At 54.5% G+C, this 24,306-nt stretch overlaps 1 long non-coding RNA gene across 2 annotated transcripts in view; it reads right to left on the reverse strand.

Annotated features, from left to right (window-relative positions):
- LOC140601806 (uncharacterized) overlaps positions 1-24,306 on the reverse strand; it is a 56,374-nt gene that overhangs the window by 28,510 nt on the left and 3,558 nt on the right. The gene's annotated exons all lie outside the window — the stretch shown is intronic.

Genomic DNA, 24,306 nt, shown 5'->3' on the forward strand with positions numbered 1-24,306 from the left:
CTAAATGGATAGGGAATGAAATATTATTTAGCCTTGAAAAAGAAGGAAAACTTACTATTTGTGCCAACATGAATGAACCTGGAGGACATTACGCTAAGAGAAATCATCCAGATTCAGGAAGAGAAATACTACATGATCTCACTTTTATGTGAGATCTAAAATCGTATAGATTCATTGCAGCTAAGGCTAGAATGGTGGTTGTCAACCGCTTGGAGGGAGAAGGATACAGGGAGACGTTGGTTAAGGGACACAAACTTTCAGTTATACTAATTTTTTTTAAGATTTTTATTTATTCATGAGAGACACAGAGAGAGAGAGGAAGAGACACAGGCAGAGGGAGAAGCAGGCTCCATGCACCAGGAGCCCGAAGTGGGATTCGATCCCGAGTCTCCAGGATCATGCCCTGGGCCGAAGGCAGGTGCTAAACCGCTGAGCCACCCGGGCTGCCCCAAACTTTCAGTTATAAGACGAATAAGTTCTGGGGATCTAATGTCCAGACTGGTGACTATAAATAATACGGCATTGTAGGAGTTCAGTCGGTTAAGCATCCAACTCTGGATTTCAGCTCAGGTCTCAATCTCAGGGTTGTGAGTCCAAGCCCCACGTTGGCGTGGAGTCTATTTTAAAAAATATATATGGTATTGTATTCTTGAAATTTGCTAAAAGGGTAGATGATTAAGTGCTCTCACCCCGCCCCCATGCACAAAAGAGGTAACTATTTGACACGATGGCTATGTCGATTGCCTCGATTATGTGGATTATTGCACAATGCAGATGTATATGAAGACATCAAGTCGTACATCTTGTACATGTGCAATGTTTTATTTGTAAATTATGCCTTCATAAAGCTGTAAACAAAACAAAATGAAAACAAACCTTGGGTTTCAGTGGACTGATTGCTTCCGTTTTGACGGTAGGCTCAGCACCGGGGGGCACTCCTCCGTGTGGACCCTGTGTCTCAGGAGAGACGGCCTTTGCCCTTGCCTCAGCAACATAGACCTGGGTGTCATTCCCACTCCACGAGACAGCTTTGGTTCTCCTAGAAAGTCCCACAGGGAGATGGGGGCCAACTTGTCACCTTCCAGGTCCTTCTCTCTTTGTGGGAATCCACCTCACCGGTAAACTCCAAAGACCTTCAGACCACAGCAGAACTTTCACATGTTGTTATTCCTCCAAATTAACCAAAATCTGATCCGAATATCTCTTTACCTTGCTGGTGGAATCTCGGTCGTGTTCTGAGCCTCACTTCCTGGACTTGTACAAAATTCTGTAAGGTTCCATGCAGTCCAGATGTTCAAGGAAGCATTGTCTTCAGCACCAGGTGTCCCACAGATAAACCCTGCCCCACGTCATCCCTTTGAGGTAGGCTGTGTCTGAGCTGAGTTTGGTCACCGGGATACTTTGTGGCTTTTCTCAAGGTCATTGCTCTGTGTTCAGTGGCCTCTGACTTCCCAGCATCTTTGATGTGTGTGTGTGTCGGGGGAGTGGTCTCTGGGCCTCACTGGGCAGCAGCTACAATGACATCATTGAGAAGTCAGCTCCCTCCTTGTCCCCAGATGTCCCCAGCGCTCACCTCGCCTGGCCTGCCAGCCCCCATCTCCCTTTGTTGAAAGCCCATCCCTCTGCTCTTTCCCCCACTGACTGCTCCAGCGTGGTCGCCCCCCCCCCCCCCCAGCAAACCCAGACTTCCAAAAACTCTGGCTGGAATCAACTTCTTGCTGCCTGGACACTCCTGTGTTGGGTCTTAGGACATGAAGCCATTAGCCATCTGGGAGGGAAGAGAACACACAGTCTTGGCAATTTTATCAGAGTAGGGATGAAAAAGTGTCCAAGGGGGACGCCTGGGTGGTTCAGCAGTTGAGCATCTGCCTTTGGCCCAGGGTGTGATCCTGGGGTCCTGGGATAGAGTCCCACATTGAGCTCCCTGCATGGAGTCTGCTTCTCCCTCTGCCTATGTCTCTGCCTCTGTGTGTGTGTGTGTGTCTATCATGAATAAATGAATAAAATCTTTAAAAACAGAGAAAGAAAGAAAAAGAAAAAGTGTCCAGGAAGGAGAAACATGCAAAGATACTCTGGGAACTTCTGTGCAAAATTACAGGATTGCTACTATGGTGATGTTCAGTTGTAGGGTGAAAGTCCAGAATGGAAAACACCTCCTTTCTTTCCAATTCTGACAGCCAGAGGTGAGGGGGGACGGCTGGCAGGGATGGGGGCCTGAGGATGGGGATGGGCTGGTCATCACTCATCTACTTGTTAACTTGTGAGTAGGTTGCCCGGTCTTGGTGTTTGGGCTCCTCAGAAGCTCGTTCCCTTCCTCTGGCGTATCACGTCAGCTAAGGTGGCTAGATATAGGAGACAGAGCGCCCCCCACCTCGGGGCCCTAGACCAGAACGTCCATTATAGTCCACAGTCAATACACTTGGGACACCAGATCCCAGCACTCAATCTCCATTCTTATCACCACATATGAGAATCATCCCCAGTGTCGTGTGTGAAATGTCTCCTGATGACACGTGGCTTTTCCGCACAGGAATACTGACCTGGACCTCGGGTCACAGAGAGGCCAGCAGGCTGCCCCCCCACCCCCCACCGAGGACCTGGTGAGACACGGTGAGGACACGAAGGCTGCGCTCCGGCGGTTTTGGGTGGCCTGGGGACCCGGCTGAGGCTGGGGGAGGCCCGGAAATCTCTGCCCCTCGGAGAGCACACCTCCTCCCCAGAGACCAGAGAAATGCCTCGGATATAAATGAGGCAGCAGAGCCGTCTCCATAAATCGCAGCCTGCAGGCCTTTTAGTGCGCCGGCGGATCCCGGCCGTTAGCCGTATTTAATTGCTCGCTGCGTGGGCTCCCTAGATCATTACCATCCCAGCCATCCTTCAAGGATCCTTGTTAGCGGCCCGGGGAGCACCATAGATGGAGCGACAGGGGAAAGGATGGAGGAGAGCTGCCAAGGGAGCTCACCCGAGTCGGTGGCTCCGGGGGACGGAGCTTCTTTGTCCCCAACTGCACCTGGGGGATCCCAGGGGCGCACATGGGGCTCTTGCTGATGCAGAACGGAGGACAAGAGAAACCCTCCACGATGTCCCCCAGCATCGCACATGCTTCCCCCAGGCTGAGCAGATGTCCGTGGTGCCCAGCTGAATGCGGGGCATTGGGAGTGACCACAGCCCACTTCTGGAGACGAAGTAGCAGGTCACCACGGACACTCACATCCACAATCCAGCTGCTTGGCAGCGGCAAGTGTCCTGGGGGTGTGAGCCCGGGGAGCCTCCAGGTCGGCTGAGACCTGTCCCCATTCCTAGGACGTTCCAGCTGGGCCAAGACTAACAGACCACAAGACATCCCAGTCCAACCCACTGGCTTTATTTCAGTGACTCTATTTTTAATCTTGTGGGCATCTTTTTTAAAGTCTTCTTGTTGGAATCTTACGTATGCTCCTTATTCCTTTCTTTTTCCCTTTAAATTGTGTCTCGAACAATCAAAACCCCATTTTGACTTGTCCATTATGTGCAGCTCCTTGGACACAATGCCTCCTCCTACTGAGTCTGTCGACCTTCGCGGCGGTGAGTTTCCACAGGTGCCACGAGCTCATCTGCTGTAGGAGCTGTCCTGCCCCGGAGCCTCAGACATGCCCAGGTGTGCAGGCACCTCTCCTGGTGTCATGCTGTTTTCTCCTGGGTGGGGGCCTTTGGGGGGCCAGTCAGCTCCACAGGAGGTTCTGCAGCTAATCCCTGCTCAAAATTCCCAACCAGGGCAGACAGTTGAATCAAGGCCCCAGGAGTAGGCACTCTTGGGGTGCAGAGCCAGCGTGGGCTTGTGTGCTGCGTTCCCCATGCAGAAGGCCGTGCGCTGCTAGTTTGTGTTCAGAGACGACCCACCTCCATCCCTGTCCCTGGTTTTGTAAAGCTGTTTGGTTGTCAAGCTTATGGCACATGGCATCTGCCTGCAACATAGACATCCCTGGGCAGGTGTTGACTTCTTGTCCCCTAAGAGTATTACCTGTCGTCCCCAAAGCTGCTCACGGTTCTCAGTTTCAGCTCTGCTGATGCTCCAGCCCTTAAGGTCTCCTTCTGTGGCATCATTGCGTGTGTGTGTGTGTGTGTGTGTGCTTTTTAAGTACATCTGTGGCGTTTACAGAAATGTGCTTGATAGTAGTCTGTAATCCTGGAGCAGGAATCTGGGCGAGAAGGAGTGGGCTGCACATTGCCCACTCCACCTTCTCCCTATGAATTTGCCCCCACGTAACCACAAGGAGCAAACGGAAGCATTTTCTGCCCCGATACCAGAGCAGAGTGGCCCGCAGTGACCCTGAGAGCCCGGAGGGCACAGTGAGCCCTGAGTGGGGTCAGAAACTGGTTGCAGACCCGGCTCTATCACCCCCGCTGTGGCCGCCTCCTCCTGTGCCTCCGTCTCCACCAAGGGACACACGGATCTCAGCCGTGGAGAAGGCGGAAGGTTCATCCATCATGGGAAGCAGTCCCGGAAATGTCACGGCTGGATACGGCCACCAGAACGCTTGCCACAAACGATTGCTGAGCTTCCCCCTCGTGGGGCCGGTGGCTGGCGTGGTCCTTTTGGCCGGTGCACAGGGTTTGCCTGAAACTGAGTAGCTGAGCCTCTGGCCTGGTCGCTTCGGGAAGCAGAAGGCGTGAGTGTGCGGCCTGGAGAGGACAGCGCGGGCCCCCTGCCCTCCCGGGCACTTGCTGGCGTTGGGGACCTCTGCCCTCCTGAGCTGGCTGAGAACTCGCTCAAGCTTCTGAAGGGCTCGGAAGGCATCGCGTGCGTGTTGCGATCAGACTGCCAGGGCTTCCCACATCAGGTGTGCTGCTCAGCGCCGATCTTGGCGAGAGCCCTGACCTCCCAGCATCCCCAGCCGCCACCCACAGAGGGGCACGGAGGCTGACCTCCGAGGGCCTGTGATGCCCGACGCACAGCAGAGCTCACAGCACGGAGGCGCCTAAGTGAGAGACCCCTTCTACAGCTACGTTAAGGAAAACTGTGTTTCCTTCCAAGCAAACATACAGGTTGCATGAGTCAGGTGACCATATTTTCCATTTTAAAATTTTTTTGTGGGGATCCCTGGGTGGCTCAGCGGTTTGGCGCCTGCCTTTGGCCCAGAGCCCTATCCTGGAGTCCCGGGATCGAGTCCCGCATCGGGCTCCCTGCATGGAGCCTGCTTCTCCCTCTGCCTGTGTGTCCGCCTGTCTCTCTCTATCATGAATAAATAAATAAATAAATCTTTAAAAAATAAATAAATAAAAATTAAAATGAATAAAATTTTTTTGTTTCTTTTTTTGAATTCTAATAAACTAATGTATCAGCCCGTCCACTGGCCAAAATAGTACCTTCTGCAAAGTACACTCAGATACTTTGGTCTTTGTTTCCCTTATATGTCAATGACAGTGATAAACATTATTTCAAAGTGTGATTATGAGGCAATCAGGAAAGTGCTTATATGAATATTTGGCACACAAAAATGCTCATAAATCTGTACCTATTAATCGGTATAAAATGCCAATTTTATACCACTCCTGCCTGACGGTCCAGGGTCCAAGGGTGCAGGCACATAACGCAGCCACCACCTCGCAGCTCCTCACAGGCCACTAAGGATTGAAAAGCACCTTCAAAAATTTCAAAGTCCCAATTCTGGGATGGGGAAAGAGGTTTCGCATGGGGAGTCCATCTGCTCAAGTTCAATCAGACCATGGAGGGCAGAGCCAGAGTGGACCCCCAGCCGGACCGCATCTCCTCGGCTTTCATGGTTAACTCTTTACTCATATGACCTCTGGGGGCAGCAATCTAACCTCAGAAATATGAAATAAAGGACAAGCTTGGGGACGGTGGAGGATCCGTGGTTGAGCTTGATGTCGGAGGGCTCGAGTTCTGTGGTGCGTCATCCCATGAGATAATTAACCATTCCTGGGTGGCCCGGCCACACCCCGAAGTCACGGAGCACAGATGAGCGGGGATGGCGTCCCTGCCCCTGAAGCACTGAGTCTTCTCAGGCCCTCTTACGAGGCATCCTGCTAGGGCTCTGGGCTCACCCCAGATGTACAGACAGAGCCCCTGGGGACGAGGCTGGGGATTCCAGCTCTGCAGGTGCTAACCGTGTATCCCAGAGTTTGAGAAACACCGAGATGAGACCTCAGAGCTCCGCGGGTTAGAAATGTAACACATAAAAAATTTTAAAAAAGGAAAAAAGGAAAAGAAAAAGAAATGTAACACATAAGACTGACCTGGCTATGACATCTGTTCTTTCCCTGAAGGATTATGTGGTGAACACGCAAGGTAAACCAGCCCCTGTGCTCTGTGCTGGGAACCCTGGACAACAGGACAGCCAGGGTCTGCCCCTGGTCAGGGACCCACACACATATGGAGCCCCAAGAAAGCCAGGCATAAGTTAGGGGTACCTGGTGTCCCAGGTGGGGGCTTGTGCCAAAGTGAGAAGGGAGTGGACGTCAGAGAAGAAGACTCTGAACGATGCCCACAAGGGCAGGAGTGGCTGGGCCACATCCACGGAGACAAACACCAGCTGGTTACTCATAGGAAAGCTGTGGCCAAGGCTGTCCTGAAAGTTGACCCCCAGCTAGACCTCATCTCCTTGGCTTTGATGGTTAGCTCTTTACTCATATGACCTCTGGGGGCAACAATTTAACCTCAGAAATATTAAATAAAGGACGACTCTGGGGACAGTAGAGGATCTGTGGTCACAGGGCTAGGGTGGAGGAGGGATGAGCACACAGAGCAGTGAGACTAGCCCGTGTGACACTGTCATGGTGGAGACGTGTCATTACGTTATGCATTTGCCCAAACCCATAGAGTTTGCCCGAACACCAAGAGTGAACCATGATGTGAATTATGGACTCTGCATGAAAAAGATGTGTCATTGGGACGCTCGGGTGTCTCCGTGGTTGAGCGTCTGCCTTTGGCTCAGGTCCTGATCCCGGGGTCCTGGGATCGAGTCCTGCAGGGAGCCTGCTTCTCCCTCTGCCTGTGTCTCTCCTTCTCTCTCTCTTTCTGTGTCTCTCATAAATAAAAAAATAAATAAATAAATAAATAAATAAATAAAATCTTATAAAAAAAAAGAAAGAAAGAAAATGACGCTTCACGGATATGGTCACGGGTTCTAACAAGTGTCCCCCCGGGGTGGGGGTGTTGATGATGGGGGAGACTGTGCTGGGGGGGCAGGGGAACGTATGGGATGCCTCTGTACCTTCCCCTCAATCTTGCTGTGAACCCAGAACTGCTCTAAAATAATCCTTTTAACAAAACAGACAAAAATACTAACCATTTCTAAACCACTGATCTTTAAAACGTGCTGTGTGTAAAACTGATAGTATCAGGCATCGGGGTTGGAGAGGCAAAGGGTCCGGCGCTGAGTGGAGGTCAAGATGGGGCCCCGGGGCTTGAGCCGGTCGCCGGGTCTGGCCAAGCGGGAGACGCCGCCTCTGCCTCCCGCCGGCTAGTGGCAGGTGTGGGGATGGGGGGCGCTGGGGCGGCTCCTTGGACCGCATGCCCAAGGGGACAGACGTCGGGACCTCCAGGGCGGCACGGCGCTCCTCCTTAACCCTACAAGTTGCTTCTGGGGGGCCAGCGGCCGAGCGCGTGCAGCCGGTGGCCCAGGGCTCAGCTTACGCGAGGGCTGCGATGAAGGTGGCGCCGGGGTCACCCGCACCTGCAGGTGGAGGCCCCGGGATCTGGGTCGGAGACGCTCGGCGGGCCCTGCCCTCGCCCGCCAACAGGGGCGCAAGGCTCCCCATCCATCGGGCTTCCCCGACTGTGCACATCTGCTCCCAGACCTCGCAGGCCGGGGGGCGCAGACCCCTGACCCCAGGGCCGCGCCCAGGGAAGCCGCCCGCGAGCACCTCGGGGTCCAGCCATGCGCCCCGGCCTCCTTGGGCGCCCCTCCCGCCGACCCCCGGACTGTCGGCTCACACTGCCCCGGCCCGCACCGCCCCACCCCGGCCACCCAGGGAAGCCCTCCATCCCCACCCCCACCCCACCCCCATCCGCGGCCACCCAGGGAAACCCCCACCCCCACTCCACACCGCCCCCCACCCCGCTACCCAGGGAAGCCCCCCACTCCCACCCCATCCCTATCCCACCTACGGCCACCCAGGGATGCCCCCTTCCCCCACCCCCACCCTATCCCCACCCGCGGCCACCCGGGGCAGCCCCCACCAGGAGGAGGCGCCCCCACCGGGCCCCCCCCCCCCGCCTGCCCCGCCTGCCCCGCCTTGGTCATCCCAGGCCCGCTGGGAGGGGGGCGGCTTCCCTAGGATCAGGGCAGCACTTCCCTCGTCCCCCCCGCAAAGAGGAGCCTCGGAGAGTCGGGGACGCGTCAGGCTGGTGCGAAGGCTGCGTCCCCGGCATCCACCATCCACCTCCACATGGCGTGGCTTCCTGGGCCGCCCGCCCGGGGTCCTGGCCGAGCCGCAGGGGATGCTGCGGGATGCGGGATGCGGGGGGTGGGGGGGGGATGCACTGGGGCTCCGCGGGCCTCCGACACCCCCTACCCTGGGAAGCCTGGGCCCCCAAGCGCCAACCCACCACCTGGCGGCTGGCAGAGCTGCGACCTTGGTCCTGGGAGCCATGGGCAGGAGCCTTAACCCCAGAGGCCACCTGCACGGTGACCTCAGCAGCCCAGGTGTCCTGGGGCCCTCCACAGCCTCACTGGAACAGCGGCACCAAGGGAAGTGACAGGGCCGAGGGACCAAGGGCAAGTGGGCACCTGCAAGCCAGGACCGCGTTGGTTGCGACTGTGACCTCAGGACGGGACCAGTCCACAGCCACACCGTTAACCCAGATGGAAGACAGACGGGAGCACGGCGGCCGGGCACCCCCGGTGGCACGGGCACAGCGTCCAGGTCCATAGGCTCATCCTCGAGTGTCCTCCCGAGCCCGACCCGGGAGAGACGCCCCACTTGCTCCCTTCACAGGGGAGGGAAAGAAGAAGGGGGAGGGGGTGTTGAGCAGCTGCTGGTGCCAAGCACGGTTCTGGGGACACACAGATTTCCCCATGAGGATCCACAGATTTCTCCCTCTGACGACTAGACGTTATTGCATTTTCCCCAGTGACTTCCTTTGGGTAAAAAATGCAAATTGATGACATAAGCCCAGAGACACTGTGTGACTCGTGCAAGGACCACGGCTAGTAAGCAGCAAACCCGGGACTCCCACAAGGTTGCTCTGGAAACTTTCTCTCCCCCCAAAGGCACCGGCACTGCTGCTCGGGCTTCTCGTGGATTCTGGTCTGAGGACAGGATGCTCCGAGCCTACGGCCTGCTCATTCTTCGGAAGGGAAATAAACCGAAACGACATGGTCCCCTGGGATCCGCCGGGAGGTGGGTCCAAGCTCTGCCCCTTATGGACCCCGTCCTGGTGTGGCCTCTGAGCTCCACCTGCTTCTAGCTCACCTGTGCTAGTGAACCTCCTTTCCTGAACCTCTGTGTGTGTGTGTGTGTGTGTGTGTGTGTGTGTGAATTAACAGACTTTAGGTTTTAGGCTTCTGGAATAATAGAGCAGATATCCTGGAGCATTCCCACACACACTTTCCCTCGCTGTCCCCCGAGTTTTCTGTACTAGGGACATCTTGCATCCGTGTGCCACCTTGGTTACACCTGATGAGCCAACATCCGAACATCGTGATTAGCTAAACTACGAGGTTGACATCATTCTATGGGGTGGCACAGACGTGTGCGATGTATCCGCGTGACAGTATCACACACAATAAATAGTTCTGCTGCCCTCAAAGTGCCCCACGTTCCCGGTGGGCCCATGGCAATCCCCGGCCTCTTCCCTGGCTCCGCAGCTCTGTATATTCCAGAAGGTGATGGACGGGAAGCAGCCTTTCAGATGCGCTGCCTTCGCTCAATAAAGTGCATTTGAAGCGCATCCAACGTCCCCCCATGCCTTTTCGCGGGAAGCCGGGTGCCTCCCAAGCTTCCTCTTCCCACCGCAAGGAGAAATGACTGTCCTTCCTCCCCTGCACCGCAGGCATGCGGAGCCCTCTCTGGTGCTGAGAGGCCTGAGCTGGTCACCGTCTGCGTGTTTCCCCTTGGAAACATTTGAGTCCAGAGCTTCCCACCTTCAGCATGAAAACCTAAGAAAATACCCTGCAAAACTAGATGCTTACCAGATAGGTGGTTTTTTGTTTTTTTGTTTTGTTTTGTTTTGTTTTGTTTTGTTTTGTTTTACAGCTAAATAAATGAGAAAGGACAGGCCGGAGGGCTGGAGGCAGGGAGACCTGTGGGGCGGCGGGGTAGGGACTGGCAGTATGTTTACTGCAAACCCACGAATGGAGCCGAGCCGTGCTTAGGTCACCAGGCGGGGGTCGCAGGGCCAGGTCAGGACTCTGTTCCATCAGGTGTGCATCTGCCGGGGGGCGGGGGTGGTGGTGATCAGCACAAGGAGTGTGGGGCGCGGCCTGCCAGGGACGGGGTCAAACTGTCTCCAGGACACTCTGCCTTGCTCAGGACAGGTCTGGAGACAGCAGGTGTAGGAGACCTCCGGGTGCTTTTTGAGGAGACGAGAACTTTCCTCCCCCCACACCCACAGGGCTTTCAGTGCCTGTAACGCCTACGAGGGGCCGGGAGAAATAGGTTTCTAATTTCTTATGAGCCGGTCTATAACTGCTGATAGCAACCCAGCAAGGTAGGTGTCCTTGTTTCAATTTCTCAGATGGGAAAACCAAAAGTTCAGAAAGTCAAGAGATTGTCAGACCAGAGGTGGGCGAGCCCGAAGGAGAAGGCCTGTTCCTCAGACCCGTAGACCCCCGTGGTCCTCCCGCCACGTTGCAGCCTCCACCGCAGCCTCCACCAGACTTCATCCCCATTGCAGCGCCGCCACCCCAGCCACTCCCGTCCCCTGGGAAGAGGCCAGTCTCCAAGGAGCCAGTCCGCCCTGGTCACGGGGGTGGACCTGGGCTGGGGAGCAGAGGTCTCCTTGCAACCAGCCCTGTGAGCACCATGTGTCACCAACAAGACAACCTCCTGCTTGAGCTTTTGATCCACAGCTTACTCTGTGCTTATGAGGTGCCACAAACTGGGGTAGGCCCAGGGCCTACAGGGCACGGAAGGGACGGGCGTGCCTGCCCTTGGGAGCATACGGTATATACGGGCTTCATAAAAAAACATAAAGGGCCAAGCAGAGGTCAGGTGATGGGAGGGGCTCCGGTTAAAAATTAAGAGCAGGGCAGGGTGGAGTGTTTGGAGGGAAGCAGGAGCTCCTACCGTAAACAGGGTGGCCGGGCGACGCTATCTATACGGTGACGGGGGGAGAGGGCGAGGCGGAGACCCAGGGGAACTGCCTCTCCCACGGAGGAAGCCATGGCAGCTCCGCCGGGAGGGCACACGGCACACAGGTGAGGAGCGGCCCTCGGGCCCGGGACAGGGGGATGCGCACGTCCATTGCGCTGTGCGCGCCGGGAGGGATCCTGGTGACCAAGTGGATCCCGCGGGGCGGGGACGCCCGTGCGCGATGATCTCCTAGGAAAAGCCACTGCAGGACGTGCACACAAGCCCTTCAAGTGACCCCCTTGCCAGCAGAGCGCCCTGCAGGCCTCGAACTCACAGCCGTGCATTGGGCAGCGGCCCGTCTTCCTTAGAAGACTTTGCAAAATGGTAACTTGGAAACTTTGGCAAAGAGAATTGTTAGTCTTAGTCTCTGTGGATCCTAACCAGTCGTTGCCCAGTGTCTTAGAAACAATCCCACACACGCAGAGAGCAAAGAGTATCCACAGGTGCGTGGTCCCATCCATGAGCACAAGGCCGCCGGGTGTCCGGGGCATCCTCTGGCCGCGGATGGCACCACCCCCACCGCTGGACACCTGCTCGCAGGGGTGTGCTCTCTCTTCAGGTCACGACTAAGTGCTGCCCCTTCCTGGACCCTCTCCCGGCCCAGCTCTCCTGCGTGGAATGCATTTCTTCCTCTGTTCTATAACTCGTCTCTGGTGTCCGGGCTCTGGCCATGGGCACAGTTCTATTGCACCCCCTTGGTGACCCACATTTGCAGAATGTCACCATGCTCATCTCTGGTGGACAGAACCCTGGCTGGAATGACGTCAGACCTGAAAGGCCTTTAGAGCAGAGGGTGAGACCAAGGGACAGGGCCGGGAGGACGGGGCCATGAGGACGGGGCCGGGAGGATGGGGCCAGGAGGATGGAGCCGGGAGGACAGGGCTGAGAGGACGGGGTCAAGAGGACGGGGCCGGGAGGATGAGGCCAAGAGGACGGGGGCAGGAGGACAAGACCCAGGAGCATGGGGCCAGGAGCATGGGTCCAGGAGGACAGGACCTGGGAGGACAGGGGCCTGGAGGACAGGACCTGGGAGCACGGGGCCAGGAGCATGGGTCCAGGAGGACAGGACCTGGGAAGACAGGGGCCTGGAGGACAGGACCTGGGAGCACGGGGCCAGGAGGACAGGACCCGGGAGGACAGGGCCAAGAGAACAGGTCCAGGAGGACAGATCCAGGAGGACAGGGGCCAGGAGGATGGGGCCAGGAGGACAGGACCCGGGAGGACAGGGGCCAGAAGGACAGGGACCAGGAGGACAGGGCCAGGAGGACAGGACCCGGGAGGACAGGGGCCGGAAGGACAGGACCTGGGAGGATGGTGCCAGGAGCACGGGGCCAGGAGGACAGGACCCAGGAGGACGGGGCCAAGAGAAAAGGTACAGGAGGACGGATCCACAACGACAGGGGCCAGGATGATGAGGCCAGGAGGACAGGACCCAGGAGGATGGGGCTGACAGGAGAGGGGCTGGGAGGACAGGGCCGGGAGGACAGGAACAAGGAGGCCTGGAAAACCACCCTGGACAGCACCGCACTCCCCACCACCCTCTTGCCCGTGCACCAGCGGCTTCTCCGCCACCCCTGCTTCTGAGAAAATGAGCACAAAGGGGGTACCTGCCCTGTCTCTTCGGTGTGAGGAAGGCAGGAGCGAGTGGGCCAGGGGTGAGGAGAGCTCACCAGGCCCTCCGTCTGCTGCCCGGGCTTGGTGCCGGGTGCCAGGGGCGGCGGGTCAGGCTCCGCTGGGGGGTGAGGACGAACTCCGGCTCCTGTGAGACGTGGGCCCTGCAGAGCCTGGGCTGAACGGCACGGAGGCGCCTCCGTGCCTTGGGAAAGTGACTCCCGCTCTGAGCATCAGGCCCCACGGGTGCCAGTAGGGAAAATACACGGGCCTGCCTCCCAAAGCTTTTGTGCAAACCAGAATACCCACTGGACATAAGGAGCATCTGGAGGGAGGGCGAGAGCTCAGTGACCACTAGCTGCTTCTGTTGCTACTGGTATGACTGGTGTTACCGGTACCACGACCACCACGACCCCACTCCTGTCACGATGACCACTCCTGGCCACCACAAGCCAAGGAGCTGGCATCCAAACTCCCCTCTTCCCCTTTGCCCCAGCCTGTCTCTGCGTGGCTCCCGGCAGCCTCCCCTCCCCCTTGCACATCTCATCAGAATGGCCCTGAGTGGGGAAGAAAAGGAAGACAGAGTCATTCCTCTTCCCCGAGAGCTCCCTACGCCTTGCCAAGAACACGCTCCACCCTTGAGCGCTCCGGTCTCTGGCCTACCTCTGCCTTCGGGACGACCGGGGCGGGAGGAGGACTCTGGGTGACAGGCCCGAGACACACGGACAGGTTCCCCTCATCACCATGGTGAGCGTGCCCTCCCTACGTGGAGATTCAGGTTTTTGGGAAACTTCTCAGCTGCATGTTCCGCTGGGGTCTTCCCAGCTCTCTGACGTCCGTACGAATATTATCACGATCCTTTGGACACTGGTTGGGTTTGTCAAACCGGAAGCGGGCTCACAGGTGGTTGAGGAAACCAAGGCTGACTCCACGACTTGCCCTGGCTCTCGCAGCTGGGAGGACGCCGGGCCAGGCCCCACGCCCAGAATCCCACCTCCTGCCCTTCCGCGTCTGCGGGTGACGCTCAGTCTGTGGGAGGAACGTGGGAATTCAGGCCAACGGGACGGTTACAGAAGGCCACCTCCTTCCCCTCTGCGTCCACGTTGTAGGGAACGACAGGGCAAAGAGCGTGGGCACCTCAGGCCCACCCATGAAACAAAGAGGCCCAGACACCCCCGTGCTCTCCGGGAAGCTGCCTACGTGATGGTCCCGGGTGCGAGTCTGAACACACGCCCGTGACACATCGGTCTTGTCCTCTTTCCCACACCAACAACAACGGCCCACGATCATTTCAGACAGAAAGCCCTGGATTGTTAATCCACTGGCGACTCAGTGACTCCACGGGGTGACATTCCACGGTCCGCAGGTAGACGTCAAGCAGAGCCCCGGCAAGAGGGGGCTCCCTTTCTTCTTGAAGAAACAAGAAGAGGTCCCTGAAGTCGAGTGACCTCTGCACAAAACATTGCACTTCAAGTCCAGGGGGCGGGTTTTGCTTCAAAGCAGACGCTCCGTGGTCCGAGGGGCTCCCGCTGCACCAGGGCACCGACGTGTTCTAAGTCTGCGGTCTTAGGTGAGTCACTTAAATTCACCTGCCTGACCTTTCAGTCCGTGGATAACGTCAGTGTCCGGCCCCAGCACCCCACGGGTGTGAGGATCGCAGGTGCAGGTGGGTTAGTACAAGGCCTTGCACACCCTGAGCGCTCAGATGGTGGTCCTGAGGGTTTCAATCCATTCTCTGATTTAAATTCCCAGGCAGATAAAATCCTACGAATGTTTTCAGAAAGGGAACTGAGGTCCAGAGACACGGAACGACCTGCCTAAGGACACGTGGCATGGGACTAAGCGGTCATACCTTGCGTGACCCTGCAATAAAGAGTCGCGTTTCCCATCTCAGGAAACATCCTATTGAGTAAGCATCTTCCACAAAGGACCTCTGGCAGCTGGGCGAACCCTCGATTTTGAGCCACGGTTTTATGCTTTTTCAGTGTTATAATTTCACGATCGTCTAATTAAGCAAACCGGTTCATTACCAACAACACCAAGGTGCTAATTCGGTCCCCTGCCTGTGACTTCCTTTCAGGCTTGTTTACCTGGGAATCCATGTGTAACTACAGAAAATCCCCACAGCAAGTGAGAGGAGGCCGGGGGCGGGGAGCCTCCCGTGTAGTATTTCTCCAAACCGGAGTCCAAATCCTCCGGGCCCCCGAGGTTTAATTACCTGCTGTTTCGGGGGTGGCAGCCTGATAGACAGACCCTCCCCACAAGCGCACACATACCCCATGAGGGACCAGGCCGGGGGCGGGGCTGGGGGGCCTGCGAAGCCTGGAGTCTGCATTCAATTTGGAACTTGAAATGGAACTTTCACCTTTTTCAGCAAATTCTGTGTGTTCCAGAGGTTTAACTTTCTCTCCACCCCTTCCAGGCCAAGAAGGAAGAACAATCGCGGTGCTTATTTTAGCCCAGAGTGTGAGCGAGAAACCCCTTTGGAACCTAGCAATTGGTTTTTGTTTTGTGACCAGCTCTCGCCACAAAAGGGGGACCCACCTCCTCCCAAGCATTGAATTAACCCTATGTGAGACGGGCAGAGGATTAAGAAGGTTGGTTCAAGCCCCATTCAGAAGGTCCCGAGGGGGGCTTTTTCAGAGGATTCTTCTGAACAAAGGTTGCCAAACTAAGTAGCTTTTTTTTTGTTGTTGCTTTAGCTCTGGCCTATTGTTACCACGGAAAGCGACCTTTTCCACTTAATTGGGGCTTTAGAATTCCACCTCTATTGTGTTTGTATATAAGAAACACTGCTAAGGGGCCGAGTACGTTTATGAATATAGGCCTTTCTGCACTGGGTGAATCCAAGGTGCGTTAGCTGCGTACGTGCACCTGCCCGTGCAAGTTGCTCTGATAACAAGAATCGTCATAAAATGAGCCGCAGCAATACTTAGCTTCCATGTCTCGTGCTCCTGGTAGACGTCGGTGACTCTGGCGGGTCCCCTGAGTACTGTGTCCCTCACGTCACAGCTAACCGTGGGTCACAGACCAGAGCCCGAGACCCCGCAGGAGGGAAGCAGAGCCAGGCCACACCGCCCCGCCGCGCCGCTGGGCCCCAAGATGTCACTGAGGACATTTTTTGGTTCAGCTTAGTCATCCGATCTTCTGTTTTAGGTCTCCAGTGAGATAGGAGGAAAGCCCCCAAAGACACGAGATTAGCATGTGGGTCTGTCTGTAGACGTGGTTAAAAATGTGACCGTCTCCAAGGGACCGGCGGGGACCGTCCACGGGCGCGTGTGGACTAGTGCAAGGCCACGGGGAGTGGGGAGATCTGAGGAAAACCGGTGTGGCCCAGCTCCCAAAGACATCCCGGTCAAACTGATTTTATGCATTTATTTTCAGACCGCTAAGCCAACCTCAGAGAATAGTGCCAGGTTTCGATTTGGGGCAGGGGGTTCCCAGTGAGAGACAGCTGCGCTCTGCTAATGGTACGAGGCAGATGTGCCAAACTTGGGGGGGCCCTGACACCTCCAGCTCACAGACACAAGGTCTTCCGTGGTGTGCACAGGGCTTTCAAAGCCGGGGAGTCCATCCTCGGTTCCACGCCTCCGGCTTCCTGTGGAACCCTACACCACGAGCCCTCAACAGGTGGCTCTGAACAGGGCAGGTGCTCCCTGCGGCACGGTCCCTGGCCGGCTTCTCTCCTTTGTGCCAGCTGCCTGGCCCAAGGCTACTTGATTCTGCTACCTCTGTGCCAAAGGGACCACGTCTCTCAGGGACCACTTTTCTCTCCTCAGGTGCAGGGTTACAGGAGCCCATCGCCTTCGCCTTTTGGCACAGAAATAATATGCACACCGAGTTCACAAACTGAAGGAGGAGGAGTCTTTAATTCAGTAAGAGGGGCATGGTGCTCAAGGGCATCCAAACACCCATTTTACAAATTCAATGCAAAAAAAACAAACAGACAAGCAAATCCATAAAGCATCCAGCTATAGGGCATCAGAGAAGAGTCTAGTCATGATGTTCTGTTTGCCCTAACGAGCACGGATGTTTTATACCTAAAATATCACACAGGATTATAACTAATGGGCCTATGTAGAGATTGTCTTTTGCTGTATTTTTAAATGAAAATGAGAAAAAGAGAGGGGCATCTGGGTGACTCACTTGGTAAAGCATCTGCCTTGGGCTCAGGTCATGATCCCGAAGTCCTGGGATCAAGTCCCGTGTTGGGCTCTCTGCTCTGCGAGGAGTCTGCGTCTCCCTCTCCTCCTCCCCCTGCTTGTGCTCTCTCTCTCTCTCTCTCAGATAAATAAATAAAATCTCACAAAAATAAAGAAAAAGAGAAGGGTGTTCTTACAGAACTTGTCCAGCTACCCAGAAGGGTTTCATCAAAAAAGCCTGGATGGCCTCTCAGTCGAGGGAATCAAGCCTTTGTCTAGGATGGAGGGCTATGAACCCCCACTCTTCCTGGGTCCCCGTTAGTGGCCCACACGATGGCTTGGACATCGAGGGGCTTAATGCATGTTAAGTAATTAATCTAGTATTTGGACAATTAAATTGAATCTGGACATTCTGTGCCATTTTATAGACTGAAATACTCTGTGTTGCAGCCGAAATGCTTCACATGGTCAGAGTGTAGCCTTTTAGCAAAGTCCCCTCTTAGCAAAATGGACACTGGCCACAATGTAAGAAAATGAATGACAGTAAGGTACAAAAAGGGAAATCAGCCCACAAAACCTCTTTGTATCAGTTGAAGGGGAAGCTACAAAAGCCAGTTCAGCTCCCTGGGGACAGCTCGAAATCCTCTCCGGTGTTCTTAGCTTATAGGCGGGTATAACCAGCTTTAGTATCAGAGTCCTAACATTCTCCAGATTGGGTGAAGAATATCTACACTGAGAAACACAGCTATTATAGGGAAATGCACTGATAACGGGGGAAAATAAAAGAAACTGACAATTGACTGAGGGGGAGAAAGGATAAAACATTGAGAAACACTGAAATTAATACGTAAATTCAAAAGATGTGGTCGCCTTGGGATATTTGGAATAGCAGAAAACCTCCCTGCAGAACCCGGAAAATACCCCCAAGCTATATGACAATTTATGATGTTTGCTCTTCTGAAGAAGGAAGAAAGTGATATAATAAAATGAAAAGGATTTCCATACAAATTTGTTAAAACTGTACAATACAGACGCTCAGCTTTCCGGGCAGTTCGCAGCCCCACGCTGACTCATTCGTTCTTGAGTCTCAGACTCCTGACACTGTTCTAGTTTTGCCCTTTGAACATTTTCCTATAAATCTGACAATTGTGTGAGCACAGTGAGGCATGGCAGCCAGCCTCCGCAGCTCACAGCCCTGCACCAGGCGTACAGAGGCGGTCTCTGTGCCCAGCGTCCCCCAGCCACTTACACCATCTGCTTTAACCCTCCATCCTCCCATGTCCCGCTCCATTATTTCTAACAGCATCTACCCTGCCATCCAGGAGCAAAAGCTGAGTGAAGCATCAGGCAGGATACAGAGCATATCTCTTTAAAAATAATAGTGACAGCGGCATACACGCACTTGTTGCATCTGCACAAGGGATGGCACTAAATAGATGGGTGTGGGTGTATTCCAGGGAGACTGGAGTTACAGAGATAAGCAGGGGGTGAAGTGGGCCCGTGGGCTGCAGGTGGCCGACCCTGCTTTAGGGTTTGCTTTTCCATAATGAGGAACTTTCTGAATTGGAGCATGGATCAAGACGAAGTCATTGGATACAGCTCAGAGGGGACTAGCTGGACGTCAGCAGAAGTCCTACGTAGGTTTCCAGGGTGTGCGGCATTTCCTTCCTAAAGGTTGGACAAGTTGCCAGGAGGATACCGGGTCTCAGAAACCACACACAGTAGGACAGAGATGATGAGGCTACTGTACAGATGGTGCAGATGCTGCAGAGGTGGGCAGATGCTGTAGGGACAACTACAGATGCTCAGAGGTGGCGCAGATACTGCAGAGCTGGTGTAGATGCTGCATAGGCGGTGTGGATGCTGTACAGAGGGTGCACATACTGCAGAAGTGGTGCAGATGCTGCAGAGGTGGTGCAGGTACTCTAGGGGCACTGCAGATGCTGCAGAGGTGATGCAGATGCTGCAGAGCTGGTGTAGACACCACCAAGATGGTGAGGAGCACATAGGTTAGGGGAGGGAGGCATGGCGACAGGCAGTTTCGAGGAGCACACTGAAAGCCTCATGCAGGGTGCAACTGGGAGATTTGATGGCACAGAGGAAGTATGGTGAGCCCAGACTGGGTGGAGAGAGAAATCCTGACAGACAGTGAAGGCATTTCATGCGTTTGGGCCTCCAACTGCAGTGGGATGATAAGGGTCAGCCGCCTAAGCCGGCAGAGGTGCATGAAAACAGCCCAAGGAAGAAAACCGTCACACGTGCGGTGAGACAAAGAATGGCGAAGCCGAGGCGCGAGAAGCAGGGCCAGGCCACAGAGACCTGATCTCCCAAGGAAAGCAGCTGTGACTCTGGGAAGCAGAACCCTCCCCTGTGCTTGACCTGGGGGCCTCCCGCTTGCCACCCAGGCCGCAGCTCCCAGCCAACTGCCCGAGCCCTCGGGTGGGCTTCCTGCACCCACGGGGCTGGGGTCCTTACACAGAGGAAAAAGGGTCATTCCTGCCATGCCCGAGGGCTATTCCTGGAGAGGTGAATCCCCTTAGAAGCTATTCGCTGGGCCTGGCTTCCACCAGAGGGACCCCAGAGACCCACGGGCTCTGGGGCCTTTGATACCCTCCACTCCGCTGACTGCAGGACCAGGCCATCCGGGCATGGGCTCCTCATCCTTTGATCCACTTGGGGATGAGAACATTCTGTGCTATGGCAACAAGGAGGTAGGTCCACCCTCCTAAGGCTGCACATTATAGTCACCTGGAAACTAAAAGTTCATGTTTGTGTAGACCGTTCCCATCAGATCTCTGAGAAAGAGGTGCAGCATCAGTATCCCCCAGGCAATTCCTGTGTCACCATCTATGCCGGATTGCAGCCCATCCATGTCCCGGCCTCCCTGGCAGGCCCCCCACCCTGCCTGTGCCTGGATCAGCTTTACCCAGGAAAGGAGGGGTGGGGGTTGGGGGCTGGCCCAGCTTCCCCAACTTCCACATGCTTTCAAGTCACCCAAGAATCGTACGAGACTGTGGGCTGTGATTCCGTTAAGTCTCAGAGCCTGAGAATCTGCATTTCCATCCAGCTCCTGGGCGATGCCTATCTGCTGGTCTGAGGACCACACTTCCAGTGGCAGTTTTGGGCTGCAGGAGACAGCGCAGCACTCAGATGAGGAGGACGTGCTAAGATGTTTGAGAAGAATGGACCCCTGGGAGCTGGAGAGCCAGGGGGCTTCCTGGAGGAGGTGTGAGCAGGAGGGTGGGGTTGGGCCTGGGAAGAGGAGGAGAGCCTGCGTGGGAGACAACAGAGGGGAGCGAGGCCTCAAACGCTATTCTGATGGCTTTGCCCACCTTCCTTGTCTCCTCCACGCTTATCAGTGTGACCCTCCCTCTAGGCCTGAGAGTCGTGAAACACTGCACGGACGGTTCTGTTTTTACTTCTCATTTCTACTGTTTTGTGCTGCACTTTTTCTTTTTGTTGTTGTTGTTGTTGTTCAGGCTTTTGTGCTTGTGCAGGGTGCACAGGATGGAACATCCTTCTCTTCTTTTCCGCCTAATGAGCAACTACTGGTCCTTCAAAACCCGTCTTAAATTACACATCGTCTCTAGTATCCCCTCACCGCGGACCTCAGGCGACACCACTGGGTCTCGCCCCCACGCTCCCGCAGCTGTCAGCTCTTGGGTTTGTAACAGATCCCTCACTCTGTGGCACGAGTACATTTTAGTGCTTCCGAATTCCCATGGGACGTAAATCTTATGGATTCAGGAAAGAGGTATGTAATTTCTAGGAAAACTAAAGTATTCCTGAAACCATAATTTATTCTGTATTTTTCTTTTTTTGCAACACTGTATTCATGTGGTTTTCAATGAACGTCCAAAATAATACATAGCGAATCCGTTTTCTGTGATTGGGGGTTATATTAAGAGAGACTTTCTGTTAAATATGTATTACAGTAAGCACATGATTTATTACGATGAAGTCATATGATGGGAAAGAGTAGATATTCCAATAACAAGAAAAAATGATCTCCTCCTAATATAAATATTTGATAATAAAAAACGCAAAACAAAGATACAGGAACACAAAATAAATGCCCAATAAAAATCACTTTAAAAATGAAAGACGCGGGATCCCTGGGTGGTGCAGCGGTTTGGCGCCTGCCTTTGGCCCAGGGCGTGATCCTGGAGACCCGGGATTGAATCCCACATCGGGCTCCCGGTGCATGGAGCCTGCTTCTCCCTCTGCCTGTGTCTCTGCCTCTCTCTCTCTCTCTGTCTATCATGAATAAATAAACAAAATCTTTAAAAAAAAAAAAAGAAAGACGCTGTCATGAATATTTAATATTTGAAATTGTCATTCTTAGAATAAAACTTTAAAACAAGCCAAGTATGAATTGCCCTACTCCATAAGCTTGATCTTAGTTACATGACAAATGTTCCAGACATAGAAAAATTTCTTTCACTTAGTGCTGATGTTGTTTGAACTGAGGTGGGATGACCCGAGAGCATCTTCACCTTAGACATGACCACAGCATCTCTCTCTATAAGCTCATATCCTGTTCCAATCCTGAACACACTGCGTCCGCTCATCCTGGGTTTGGCACTGGTGTTGAAATCAATATTGCCGTTGCACAGTCTATGTTTAATGGGTTTCTAATTCTATGACGGAATATTCCACAAAAGCATTTAGGTCGCCCCTTTGAATCTCTTGTAAAATACCGACAAAGAACTAGAGCCTGTGTGGTGGATGCCCACGCACCAAAAACCATGAGCCACAGAGACCCCAGGGCTCATCTTCAAATTCCCCCACTGTGGCCTCGTGCCTGACACGGAGCCCCTGGCTGTAAAGATGACACGCTGTGCTTTCTCTTTGTGGTGCATGCAAATGTTTGTTTTGTATACCAGCAAGTGTCCTCCAACCTTAGATGGTAGAAATGTGTGCAACAGAGAGGATAAATAAACAATGCTGTAGAATTCAGAGGAGGAAGAGACTCTCCGCAGCAGGGAGCAGGACAACGTCAGCTCCCCGAGCACCAGGGCGTGGGCCCCGAGCCCGGAGGAGGAGGGAGGACGTCCAGGTGGAGGCCGGACATTGGGGATCCGGGAAGGGAGGCTAGGTCCGAGTGGGGGGGCAGGGGCGGGCAGTAACTCAGGCCGAAGGCCGCCAATCTCAGCGCTGTAATGTTAGGGTCCCCCTCAAACTGTGTCTAACACACAACCTGGTCTCACAGGCCGGCACCCTCCCCTACCCGGTGCTGGGAGCTACCCTGGAGGAGGTTTGCTAAAATGGACTTCTCACTAACTCAGCCCACGTGGGGGCTCTTAGGTCACCTCCTGGCCTTCCTTGACCTGAGCCCCTCGTGCACCTAGCTGCTTGTTTACAGGTCATCCCGTGGCCAATGGGAGGGGGTCAGAGGACCTAGGCCTGAAGGTTGGGGGGGCGGATATCCCTGCAGCCTCGGGCCCAGGACCAGTCAGATCACAAAGTGCCTGGGCCACACAGTGACAGGATACGTCCACTCTGCACATGAGGGCAATGGCTCACGGATTATTCTGGCAGCAGGTCCCATGCCCCCTGCATGCAAATGCCACAGATGGTTGAGAGCCCATGTAACCTCTCCTGAGCCTTTGTGCACCAGGGATGGAGTATCTGGGCCCCCTGCCTCATTTGTAGAGAAGCAGAGCCCACTCCCTCACTGTGGCCGAGGAGCAACCCACAGGGAGCATTTCTGGGGTTGCAGGCAACCTGAAGAAGGTGGGACTATTGGAAACTGAATATCTTCCACGTGGCCACATTTTTCTTCCAGAGCAAAGTAGAAAAGTGGGGGACTGCGATAAATAAGGTCTTAGGTTTTCATGAGTGTTAAACATTGTAGGGATGGCCTTTGAGACTCCTTGTTCCCTAAACACACCACCGCTCCCCATCCCAGGCTCGGCTCCATTCGCCCACTCCTGTGGCCTCCAGAACAGGTCAGTTCCAGATGCTTCTCCTCCTTCAATTCAGGGGGCCACCCTTTCACGTCTGACCGTCCACCAGAATCCCTGCTTCCATTCCTGACCTGCAAGATCCCTTCTCCCTCAGAAGCCCGTGTGATCTTCCAAACATGAATCAGATCATCACAGCCCAGCCCGGCTCCAAAACTTCCTGGCAGCCCCTCAATTTTACCAAAACCAAACTCCTGATCCACAGTCCCCTCTTTAGGCCAGGCTGGCTGGCCTTCCTTCTACGCCTCCATCCTGACCTACAGAGGCCACCCCAGGACCTTGGCACTGACTCTCGCCTCTCCTCGACCCAGCCTTCACATCTTAAGTAGCCTTTCCTGACAGCTTGGTCCAAAATCAACCCCCTGGTCCTTATCAGAGCCCCCCATTTCGATTTCCTGCTCCTTGTTCATCAGCATCTGATACTCTTCATTTTCCTTTGATTCTTTGTTTAATTTTCTGTCCCATGCCCCCGCCGTGGTGGCATACGAGCTCCCCAAGAGCACAGCCCTTACTTATTTTCCACGGTTTTGTTCTCTGTGCTTAGAATAGTGCCTGACCTGGAGCAGGTGTACAACAAACGTCCGTTAGATGAATGAAACGATGGAGGCAGAAGTGAGACTTAGAGCCTTCCGGCACACACGCTGCCCTAGAAAGAGCACGCGTTTGCAAGAGAGCCCCCACCTTTACAAAATTTAGAAAACTCCAGGCTCGCCGCCCCCATTAGATACTGTCTTCTACCTGCCACCCCAGTTGGGCCCCTGCAGGACGCGGCCTTGCTCGGAGCCCATGCAGTCTCTGCAGATTGGGGGAGTTGGGAGGGGGGGTCCTTTTCCTCAGTGAAGATGTGTCTCTGCAACGTTGCAATGTCTCCCCACTCGTTCCCAAAGTCGCAAAACAAAATAATAAATAAATACACAAACAAATCCTTCATTCCCCTAAGAGACGTGAAGGTAAACACCACAGGCAAATGAAACCTCGAGGACCAGGATCAAAGGACCTAGCAACTCGTCTCAGGGCCGCTACAAATCTGGAAAAATTACTCCCTTCTTGCCGTCTTAATTTCCTCACCTATAAAAAGAAGTGATTGATTCTAGGCCAAAGCATTCTAGGTGAATGTGAATGCTCGTGTCTGGGAAGGTCATGCTGCCGTTTAAGTATAGTTCGTAAAAAATTTCAGTGACACGAGACAAGGATGATGGTAAGAAGTCAAGACTTTAAAATATAATATACATATGCTTTAAATTGTGTAGAAAACTTTTCAATTGGGGAAATCATGAATGAGACTTCCT

Source organism: Canis lupus, chromosome 12, assembly GCF_048164855.1.
Source record: "Canis lupus baileyi chromosome 12, mCanLup2.hap1, whole genome shotgun sequence".
NCBI lineage: Eukaryota > Metazoa > Chordata > Mammalia > Carnivora > Canidae > Canis > Canis lupus.